Source organism: Anser brachyrhynchus, assembly GCF_964034855.1.
Source record: "Anser brachyrhynchus genome assembly, chromosome: 2".
NCBI classification, from domain to species: domain Eukaryota; kingdom Metazoa; phylum Chordata; class Aves; order Anseriformes; family Anatidae; genus Anser; species Anser brachyrhynchus.
In genome coordinates, this window is record NC_137695.1 from 21049068 (window position 1) to 21060363 (window position 11296).

Below are 11296 nucleotides of genomic sequence, written 5' to 3' on the forward strand. Positions count from 1 at the left end.
ACTCATGCACAAAAGTTGCTGTTGTCTAAGCGTGATCCTGAGCTTGATTCAGGAAAATAAGTGTTTGGTGGACTTCTCTGTCAACTTATTTCTCCCAACATGAATTTTGAACAGCCTTATTTCATGTGATCAGACAAAAAAAAAAAAAAGGCAATTTCACAATAGCATTTGTACAATGCCTGTAAGTGAAGTCTCAGTCTCATATGAGTTCTCATTTTTCAGGAACTGAGTATGAAATTTCTCTTTGTTTTTTGTTTGGTTTGTTTTGGTTGGTTTTTAATCCTTTGTTAAAATTTCATTTTGTTGCATATATTATTCACATAATGCTGAAGAAATAAGACTCCAAAGAGATTGCCAATATGGCTGTTACCAACTCAGATTAGATGTCCAAAACAAGTATGTAGCAAAAACATACAAACAATATATACTCTGTAAATATATATATTTTTTTCTGAGATTATGACAGTCACAGTGTTATGCTTCACAATGAAGTCAGATCTAAGTTGTCCAGCTAAGAGCATCAAAGTTGTTCTACTAATATAAAGGAAAATTAGGTCCTTTTATTTCTAGTTCACAATGAACAATGTCTACAGAACACAAACTCTCCATATACAGATAGATTTTTAAGATGAGAACAGAAAATTGCGCCTTAAACTACCAGCAAACAAAAGAAAAGGAAGTTGAATTTTATTAAATTTGGAATCACTTAATGACTTTTTAGGGACAAAGCACACATGAAAGTATTGACTGAAACATAACCCATGAAGTTTTAACTTACTTAGAGTTTCTCCTCAACCCATGTTATTGTGTTGGCAACTAGCATCTATTTAATAATATCAGGCAAGAAAATAATGCAAAAGAAACAATTCCTTTCTGAAGAAGGAACATTCATTTTTGCAGTAAAATAAGAAGTCTATAAATCTACCAACTTTGCATACAGTTTGAGGATTTTACCTTAATCTTATTTGTTATTCTGGCAGGTGTAAATTTCCACATGGAATGGAATATACCTCAAAGAGGCAGGTAAATCAGTGTCACAAGTCAAACTCTGGTCTGAAAAAAAATTCTCTCCTTTATAAACCATCATTCATTTCTTTCCTCCTTTATATTTTCTTTGTGTCTTCCCTTATCTATTTCTTTTTTTTTCTTATGAAGAACGGTGCTTTGAAGCAAAAAAGTTGTAAACTGTAGACTGCACAAATATGTCCATGTCAAACATACTTGAATGATAAAGAGATTATAAGTCTTTGAAGTGAATTGTTTTTAGAAGTTTGACAGTAGAATAGCTCTGAAATGTTTTTCAAAGAATGATACCACATTTCTAAAAAAAAAAAATATTGTTCAAGTTTTGGATACATCTTTTTGTTGTTTGTGATGATTTTTTTTTTATTATTATTATTTTTTCTTCCCTTCTCTTAGGGAAGAAAAACAGCATGTTTTTCCACATTCAGTATTTTTTTCAACTCTATTATTCATAGAAGTTCATAAAGCTAATAGTGTTTCTTTCAGTCATTGAAACAAATAGGGAAAGTCTTACATTCTCCATTTATCTACATTCCTTGTAAGGTCAGTTAGATTAGTTTGAATAAGAGCTAAACCTCCAGGATCACAGGGAGAAGTTCTTGGGCAGTGCCAGTCACATAGCACTGTGGTTTCAATTTGCTATGGTAATTTATTCAAGTTAGACAACTGGGTCAGCATGTTTAAAATCAAGGTCTTCAGCCAGTGTAAACTAAAATACTTACTTGGACAGTCAAGAAATTTATGGTCATTTCAAACCATTTGAGGCTCTAGAATATTATGGAAGCTTATTATTGCACTTACATCTTTCTCCAGAACACCCTCCTGCATGAGTTGCATACATACCTGCAGTCTTTCAGCAGGTGGGGGATGGCTACACAGAGAACAATTAGAAAATGGATATTTCATTGATGATATCCAGCCTTTAAAAATACATCATTTATGTTGTCATGAAAATAAGTGAGCTAAGTCTAACATGTTACACTACTTTTACTTCTGTTGGACAGCAATCAGATGAAAAAATATAATCATCATCTACCATTAGAATGACTTGGAAATTTTCACAAGATTGATCAAGAAAAAAAACAGGGGTTGTGCATACATACTCTTCTGCCTTCTAGAAAATGTACTACCATGCTTCCCTGGTCATAAGTTGTGAGTTAATTCTGATTTGAACTTGGTGAAAGTTTTGTTTGGCACACGAATGCGTGATCTTCCAAAGGGTCATTACATTACCACCTTTTTTTTTTTTTTTAAATTGTTATTAGGTAGCCATTGTGAAATACTACCAGTTCTTTGCAAGAGTCTAAATCAAGTTCTTGCCCTGGTTATGTGCAGATACATCTCTTACATGCTTATAACTTTTTCTCTTAATTCTTCCCCACCCAGCCATGTTTTCTTTAGTAGGTTTTCTCCAATTCAGTAACTATAGTATAATTTTACCAAATGCCTACAGAAGAATTATTTCTGTCTGGTTTGCTTCTCCAGTGATAGATCCTCTATTATGGAGTTCATTATCTGTCTGTAGTAACTCTTTAAATCCAACTCCTGCTTCAGGGGGCACTTGAAAGAAAGTAAAAAAATTAAAAGCTTCTATACAAATAACATATGTAGTCACGGATATGAAATTTGTACATCCCTTTCATATACTCTGATCGCTATGGTTTGTGGACAGATATTGACTTTCAAAGATGAGACTACTCTAACATGCTTCTTTTCCCAACTGCTAAACTGCACTTGCAAGGTGCTGAATCTGCAATAAAATTAGAAAAAAATAATGAAATTTTATTTTTCTTTCCAAAATGACAACTATCTTACAAACTTTAAATCTTGAACAAAAATGTATTAACATATATGTTGTTTGTCTTACTTTCTACTTCAGTATATATATATATATATATCCTTTGTCTTACCTTCTACCTGTAACACTGTTTTTCTTAATATAAGCATTCAGTTTTTCTAAAGGCTTCAAAATATAATACAATTGTAACTGAAAGGCATCACGGTTCATACATGGGAAGGTGAGGGTAAATATGTTCCCTAACATTAGTGGAGAAAGAACTGCAAGTGGTCTCATTAAACTGATTTATCAAGGTTCTCGAGCAGGCGTGACTTTTAAGTAGGAGAGTAACAGAGACCCAGCAGTTACAGCACAAACTTGGCATTCAGGAGAACTGGGCTCAGTTTTTGCTTCAGCATGTATATGTTGCAAGGCACTATCAAACCATTATCCACCCTCCACCCCCATCCCACTCAAAAAAAAAAAAAAAAAAAAGAAAACACCCTGTCGTTGCCTTACAGAGCTTTTGTGAAGGCCATGCAGGGGAAGTTGTGAGGTTCGACTCTGCGATGGTAAGGGCAGCCGTGCAATAGATGGTGCTATTCCCACGCTTCAGAACCTGGGTGACCTGTTGTCCGTCAAGGTGCAGGTCATGCACTGAGATGAAAGTGTCTTAATTTCCCCCATCCCAATTATGTTTACACAAAGAGCAGGATTATTAAAACATCTCCCCCATCTTCCTCAAGTAGTAGTCAGCTTCCCTGTTTTTTTTTTTTTCCCCCCCCTCTCCTCATAACATTATCACTCCCTATAGCAGTTTTCTGACCTAAATCAGGTCTTTATTCATCTCACTCTCTACACCTTGCCCTCTCCCCCCTAGAACAAGTAGAAAAGGCTCATTTATTCCATTCAAGCAGGGGAAAAAGAACACTTTCAAGATGCTAGTCCTAACTGTTACATCTTGGAATCAGATTAATAATTTGAATTAAATCCTTTGTTCAGAAGACAAAAGAACTAGCAAAGAGGATAATGGATTATCCACTCCTATGGCTCAGCTGGAAGTTATCTGAAGGTTGCTTTGATAAGTAGAGTGAGAATCAGAAGTGTGACTGATGTAGCATCATTATATTGCTATAACCTGTAAGACAGAGATACTATGATCTTCAGAAATACTATTACAGAGCTTCCAAAACAGATAACAGTGAAAGAAACTCCAGCATCTCATCCATTATATGTATTTCATATATATTGCATTGGTATATAAATGGTTTTTTTCTAGTAGTATTGAGATACTAGAAGTCTCTATACAAATGGCTTTTTGTTGATGAGAGGAGTGTTAGATGCTTTTATTATGGCATAAGAGATCAATTAGGTGAATATAGACATACATTTTCAGACAGAAATATCTTATTATTTAGCTGTCTAGTGGTAACTACAATATGGACACTTGTCTAAAAAAAAACAAACAGAAAAGTCTAGATACTACTACCCTATTGCAATAGAGATAAGCAGTGTAGCATGCAGTCCTCAGCTCTGTTGAGGGCTGCCTGTAAGGAATTTCTACAGCCAACCATTTAATTGGCAGTTATGCTAGGAATCTTGGGCTGCTTTTAATACTATTCTTCCATTCCTTTGCAATACTTCGTGTCAAAGGCCTCCCTGTACCAGAAAAAAAAAATATTTCCAGTAATTTGTCAGACAGTGTTTGCCAAAAGCTTAACAACTATCAGGATTTTGGCACCTTCCAGGTTCCCTTCTCTTGGAGGAAGAAGCTGTGAAGTACAACAGTGGGTATTTAACACAGAGTTGTCTCAAAGGGCAGAGTAGTTAGTATTGGCTAATGTGTCCAATTTGTGCTATGCAGTGTACCACCTCTTTTTCTCTCGTTGTTTCATATTGCTGTCTGTAACAGCCTAAACTCTCCCCTCAGAAACTTTGCAGTACAAAGAACAGAACATGGGTATTCATGTGAAGGTCTAATGGATTTTGTGTTCCTGCATGCAGTAAGTTTTTTTCACCTTAAAAATCAGTCATTGTTCTTAAAGATTCTGACAGTACTTACTTCAGAACAATATATAAATTAATGCATTAAAAAAAAAAAAAAAAAAACAGGAAATGGATTGCAGTAATAAACTCCAGGGAATATTCATGGACAAGTGGGTAAGCTGAAGTTAAGCAGTGACCCTGAAGTAATAGTACATTACGGTTTTCAACTCCAATATACTGAGTACAAAGAAACAAATTGATTTTTTTTAAAGCTTTGAAAATTAAACCAACCACAGTAAAAGTGGGTTGCTACACATCAGCAAAAAAAATAAAAATTAAACTGCCATAAAAGCTATTCAAGAGAAAACAAATGTCACTATGGACACAGAAAAAAAAAATTTGCTCTTCCCAATTCAGGTGATTTGTCACCAGGGTCAGCATTTCTTCAACATTTCATTCATACAACCGATGGCAGAATTTGGTCTGGCCCTGGGGACCAAGGCAGTATGATAGCACAGAATGGGCTTCTTTTTGGAAAAGGAGTTGAAGAAATACTTCTGAGATGTAATACAGGACAAAAACAAACTGAACTTCTTTACTTCTTTTTTTTCTTCTTAAAAACAAAGCACATACACACCAAAAAAAAAAAAAGTCTCATTTCACTTAAAAAAAGAAAATAATAATAAAATAAAAAATAAAAAAAACTCAGGATATGTGCCAAAAGCAGACTTCAATGTTGAAGGCATGCTCTATTACTGCCTGCACAGCAGCCCCACATATACTCACCTCTGAGTAACATAAAATTCATCATGGGTTATTCCTATATTACCGGTCCTTTAATCTTGAAGTCACTATTTTTCATTTTGCAGGGAAAACCAGACTGAAGTTCAGCACTTCTCGCAGGCTACAACCTGTGTTAGCTTGCTGCTGTCTTCTACTAGGAGACGATGCCAAGACACAAGGCATTCCACCACCTTTCCAAGGCCACCTGCAGCATCTTCATCTATCACCTTTCCACAGCCTGATTTGCTGTATTTATAGCAGCTGTCCTTCATTAGCTTGGGGGGGAGGGGGGACAAAATCTGAAAAGTTATACAATTTCAATCATAATCTGCATAAAGACCTACCCATGGCTGAAATTATTAAAGTAGCAGGAACAGAGGTCTTAAAGAGGCAATCCTGTGCTGGTATTGTTCTTAGTAGCTATTCCTTGACATCAGACATTACTATCTTCGTGAACACAAGGAAGTGATCTGCATAGGTAGGAAGTGTTTGAGTTTCAGAGAGAATAATATGGTAAAGATATTTGTTGAAGATAGTTTCAGCTATCAGTTTTTTTTGACCATTGCTCTGAAATATCAATATTAAAGATGTCATTCTACTTTTTGATTGATTACTGTGGTTATGAAAACAAAGTAATTTCTCCAAATCTTAGCTCTGAATTGATCATGTATTAAAAAAGCTGTCAAGAAAGTAATTGCATTTTAAAATGTATAAAGAACATGCAAATTTCTGTTTATCTGTGTGAGTTCTTATACGTGTAGTCTAAGTTTAGAAACAGAACAAGAAGAAAATACCTGTCAATAACAAAAATAATTTTTCTGAGTACTTTAAGACATTTTGGTTTTAATAAGGACACAACATATACCATCTGGGAGAACTTTTTCAATAGAAAACATGTTGTAAACATTGTTCCTTATACAGTAACATGTAATTGGGTTCCAATGCCCTTCCCCATTAGGTGATATATAGCAGAAAAACAACAACAACAACAACAACAACAACAATAATAATAAATTAAAATGTCTGGATGCTCAGGACTGAAGGTGAATAAAATATTTTCAGGATACTATAAAAACATATTTTATTAGGAATACTGCTAACACAATACAAATTACATTAAAAAAAAAAATCCAGGTGTCAGATATAGGCTTGTCTGCTCTCAGGTTAGATAGATCTTTAATCTTTGCAGACACAAATAAGAGCTCCAGAATTTTGTGTATTGTGTATAATACATTGAATTGACCCTACACATTAGTGCGCTCAGCACATCCAGTCTTCACCTATGAGTAGGTATGTACTATAAACAAGTATATGTCATCTTGTCTGGATTTTCATTTCCAGATGGCAGCATCCTCACACAGGCTACTTGTTATTTATTCTAGCAACAAAGACACTTACAACTTCAAGTTTAAAATTTTTGAAAAAAAATATTAATCCTATGTCATTTATTACTACTCAGCGAAATCTTTGTTCAGCTGTATCTATTATGATAGCTGAGGACAGTAGTTGTATAAATGATGAGAACCAAGGGGAAGTGGTCTTTCACTGGTTTGTGGTCTTCAGCAGATGCAAGGCTCAAAGGAGTCAGAGCAAAGCACTGTGGTCACTGCTTCAGCATCTTGCACATACAGCCCCTCACACATAGTCAGCTCCATCAGGACCCAAGACCACTTGGAAAAAACAACAAACAGTGTTTTCCATGAGAGAAAAAGCTTATATTATCATGAGCTTAGAAGACTCGACTCTGTACCCAGTGTGCTTCTTATCCTAAAATCTTAGACTTATAGAATCTTTAAGGTTGGAAAAGACCCCCAAGACCATTTGCTCCAACTGTCCCCCTACCACCAATATTACCAGTGCTCTACGAACCACATACAACCTTTCCTTAAACTCCCCCAGGGACGGTGACTCCACCACCTCCCTGGGCAACCTGTTCCAATGCCTGACTGCTCTTTCTGAGAAGAAATTTCTCTTAATTTACAACCTGAACGTCCCCTGGTGCAACTTGAGGCCATTCCCTCTAGTCCTATCACTAGTTACCTGAGAGAGAAGGCCGACCCCCAGCTCCCCACACCTTCCTTTAAGGTAGCTGTAGAGAGCAGAAAGGTCTCCCCTGAGCCTCCTCTTCTCCAGACTAAACAACCCCAGTTCTCTCAGCCACTCCTCACAGGACTTGTGTTCCAGGCCCTTCACCAGCTTCATAGCCCTTCTCTGGACATGTTTCAGGGCCTCAGTGTCCTTCTTGTAGTGAGGGGCCCAAAGCTGAACACAGTACTTGAGGCGCAGCCTCACCAGTGCTGAGTACAGGGGGACGATCACCTCCCTTGTCCTGCTGGCTGCACTATTCCTGACACAAGCCAGGATGCCACTGGCCTTCTTGACCATCTGGACATACTGCTGGCTCCTGTTCAGGCGAGCATCAATTAACACCCCCAAGACCTTTTCCTCTGCACAGCTTTCGAGTCACTCTGCCCCAAGCCTGTAGTGTTGCATGGGGTTGTTGTGACCAAAGAGCAGGATTTGGCCCTTAGCCATGGTGAACCACCCATCAATCCAACCTGTCCAGGTCCCTCTGCAGTGCCTTTCTACCCTCCAGCAGATCAACACTTCCCCCCAGCTTGCTGTCATCTGCATACTTACTGAGGGTACACTCAACTCCCTCATCCAAATCATCAATAAAGATATTAAAGAGGATGGGCGCCAACACTGATTCCTGGGGAACACCACTGGTGACTGGTCGCCAGCTGGATCTCAATCCGTTCACCACTCACTCTTGTGAACACCAGGTAATTGTCCTGTCCGTATTTCTGTGAATGTATCCACAGTATTGATGGATATTTGACCTTTGTATGAGAGGTCTGATAACCAGACTGATGCAGGGACACCTTGTGACTTAAGTAGGAGATGCAGGTTGTCACAGGTCTCAGGCAGGTTATATGAAGTTGCACTTCATATGCTTAAAACCTTGCAGCTGGAGGGGTGAGGCAGATCCTGATGTCTCTGGCCTCAGGTCCCACCTTTAAACTAAACCTCACCTACTGACTGCCTCACAGATTTTTAAGGGACAGACCATCTAATGAGGATGAATAAGCTTTTGGATATTCTGGTGATATAAACCTTGTAAAACCTTGTAAGCTTTTGTTGTTGTTGTTGTTGTTAATATAATATTTTTTTCAAAACCGAAAAAGATGGCCTCTTTGGTATCTGGGCTATTCCTCAGGTCATGATGTAACCTGTAGAAACTGATTCTGGAGGCTGTCAGAACTGCCTTTGTACCGTGAGCATCCCATCTAAGACTACTGTTGTTCAGACAGGGTGGTTGAGGGCGCACAAAGCCAGTTCTCACATGTTGAGAGAAACACCAGGAGCTTTCATCCGCATTTGTGTATTTCTTCCTCCATTTTCTTCTCATACAGTTTCTCTCATTTTTTTTTCCTTTCTTAGCACTGTAGCATTTCTCTTCTTTATGAGATAAATTACATAGACATTGCTCTACAGTTACCTTAAAGAGGGCTGTATCAAGGAGGGGATTGGTCTCTTCTCCCAAGAAGCAAGTGGTAAGACAAGAGCAAATGGTCTTAATTGTGCTAGAGAAGGTTTAGGTTGTATATTAGGAAAAAATTATTCACTGAAAGGGTTGTGAAGTATTGGAACAGGCTGCTCAAGGAAGTAGTTGAGTCACCATCCCTGGAGGTCTTCAAAAATCTTGTAGATGAGGTGCTTAGTGACATAGTTTAATGGTGGGCTTGGCAGTGCTAGGATAAAGGTTGGAAAAGATGATCTTAGAAGTGTTTTCCAACCTAAATGATTCTGTGAAATAGTGTTAAATTTGCTTTTAGTGAATGGGATGGTTGACAATCACAGATAAGGACCATTGCTCTACCAGTTGTAGCTCTTTAGAGCCTGCTCTCATTTCCCCTAACTTTCCTTATTGTCCATGCTGGGCTTGGACTGAGCAGCTCTGTGAGCACCCTACTCCTTCCTCCTGCAGGAGCAGAGACTTGACAGTTCAACAGATGCAGCTCTGCAGCTGTGTTAAGAGAAGAGATGTCTGTGCACAAGGGTGGTAACAGTGAAGGAAAAGAAATGGATGGGGGTTTCTGAGGCTGGAAAAGGCACTGGAGGAATGGGAGAGTAGCATTTTTGTTGTTAGTATGCACAAGGCATGATAGGGCAGAAAAATTCAGGTGGTTCATGCTGCTTCCTACATGCAAGGTGCACATGGGGTGCATATTTGCATATGATGGGGGCAGTTGGCTGCAATGAAGAGGTTTAGGTGTGTGAGATGTATGAGGAAGGTGAGGGTGACTATGATGGAAAAGAAAAATGCTACTTAGTTTTAAATACTTAAGAACTGCTGCCTTACCTTTAGTGCTTAAGGTCTTAGCATTTAAGGCAGTTAAGAGGTAAATCACAGCAATGAAATTTAAGGATGTATTCAATAGATGCTTAAAAATTAAAGTGATCCTTAAAAATTTTGCTCTGTTGCTCTCTTTAACAGAACTGGTCTAAATTTTGTTATTTAATGTAGTTATTTCTCTTGCTTCATAACTAAAACATAAATTGTGCTGACCACTATTTTATAGATATTAAAGGTAATTTAATAGGTACTTCAGCCTTTAGGGGATTTAGTTACACTAGCCAATACTTATCCATCACAACTTACTAAATGCTAATTTCATATAAGAACAATCCAGGATTTTGTTTTTCTGACTATATGCATGAATATTTTGGCACTCTCATTACAGAGCACCTTTTGACACAAAATTAGTCTCAGAATAAGAATATCATTCATATCACATCTTCATCAAGTAGGAAATGATGTAATTTGTAAACATAATTTTTGTCAACCCATGATGGCCCCAATCAGAGAAAGAACTGGCTATTCTTGTTGTCAACATTTGTATAACCTTGTTTTTCATAGGACTGCTCTGGTATTACTGATGTGTTTAAAATGACACACAAGCTATATATTCTGTTGGAATGTGATGGAAGGCTTGATAGATGATTCACTGACATTTTTGTGTTAACTTCAGAACTAATACACCTATTCTTTTTTGATCAATTACAAATATGTTTTGCAGAAGTACACCATAGACTGGGTCATTGAACATGTAATTACACGTTGCAGATAACTTTGTGATCTATTTCTAGTGGTTTTTTTTTCAAGGGCTGCCGTTAGCATTTAACAGCACCAATGTGTAGCACTACTTTACAGTGAAAAATTATATAGAAAGTGTTATGTCATAACAAAAAGATTAACAGAAAATAACATTAAATAAATATTAATCAAAATGAATATTTGTTTTCGTTAGGCTACCTCTTGAAATTGTGTTTAACACACACCCCTAAATATCATGTAAAATGTATTTTAAAAAATATTTATCTATAATGCATAAAATGTATAAATAGAAACATGAACAGAAAATAGTTATACATTATGCATGTATGAAGACTTAAACCAGCTCATTTACAACTTAGGTTCTGAGGACATTGCTAAAGGAATGAATTTTACAGAGAGCTATTAAACATCTACAGATAGAATTTGTCCTATAAAACACTGCTGACTAAATTTTGCCGCTGGACAAGGTACCTTTAGCAGTAGTATTTTTTTTCTTCCTTTTCAAATTTAATCTTTAAGGTTAAAAGTTCCCAATGTGCAATTCACTGTCTATCAATATAGCTCAAATAAAATATTTTGGGCATTTCCTTTGGGCAGTTTGCCAT

The 11296-nt window shown here is 37.0% G+C and overlaps 1 long non-coding RNA gene across 1 annotated transcript; it reads right to left on the reverse strand.

The window, feature by feature from the left end:
* Positions 1–202: 202 nt before the first annotated feature.
* On the reverse strand, positions 203–5853 carry LOC308190200. The gene is made up of 3 exons (XR_013947002.1): positions 5573–5853; positions 3320–3428; positions 203–2773 (listed from the first exon to the last, which is right to left on the reverse strand). It is a non-coding gene; the product is annotated as an uncharacterized lncRNA (long non-coding RNA).
* Positions 5854–11296: the final 5443 nt, after the last annotated feature.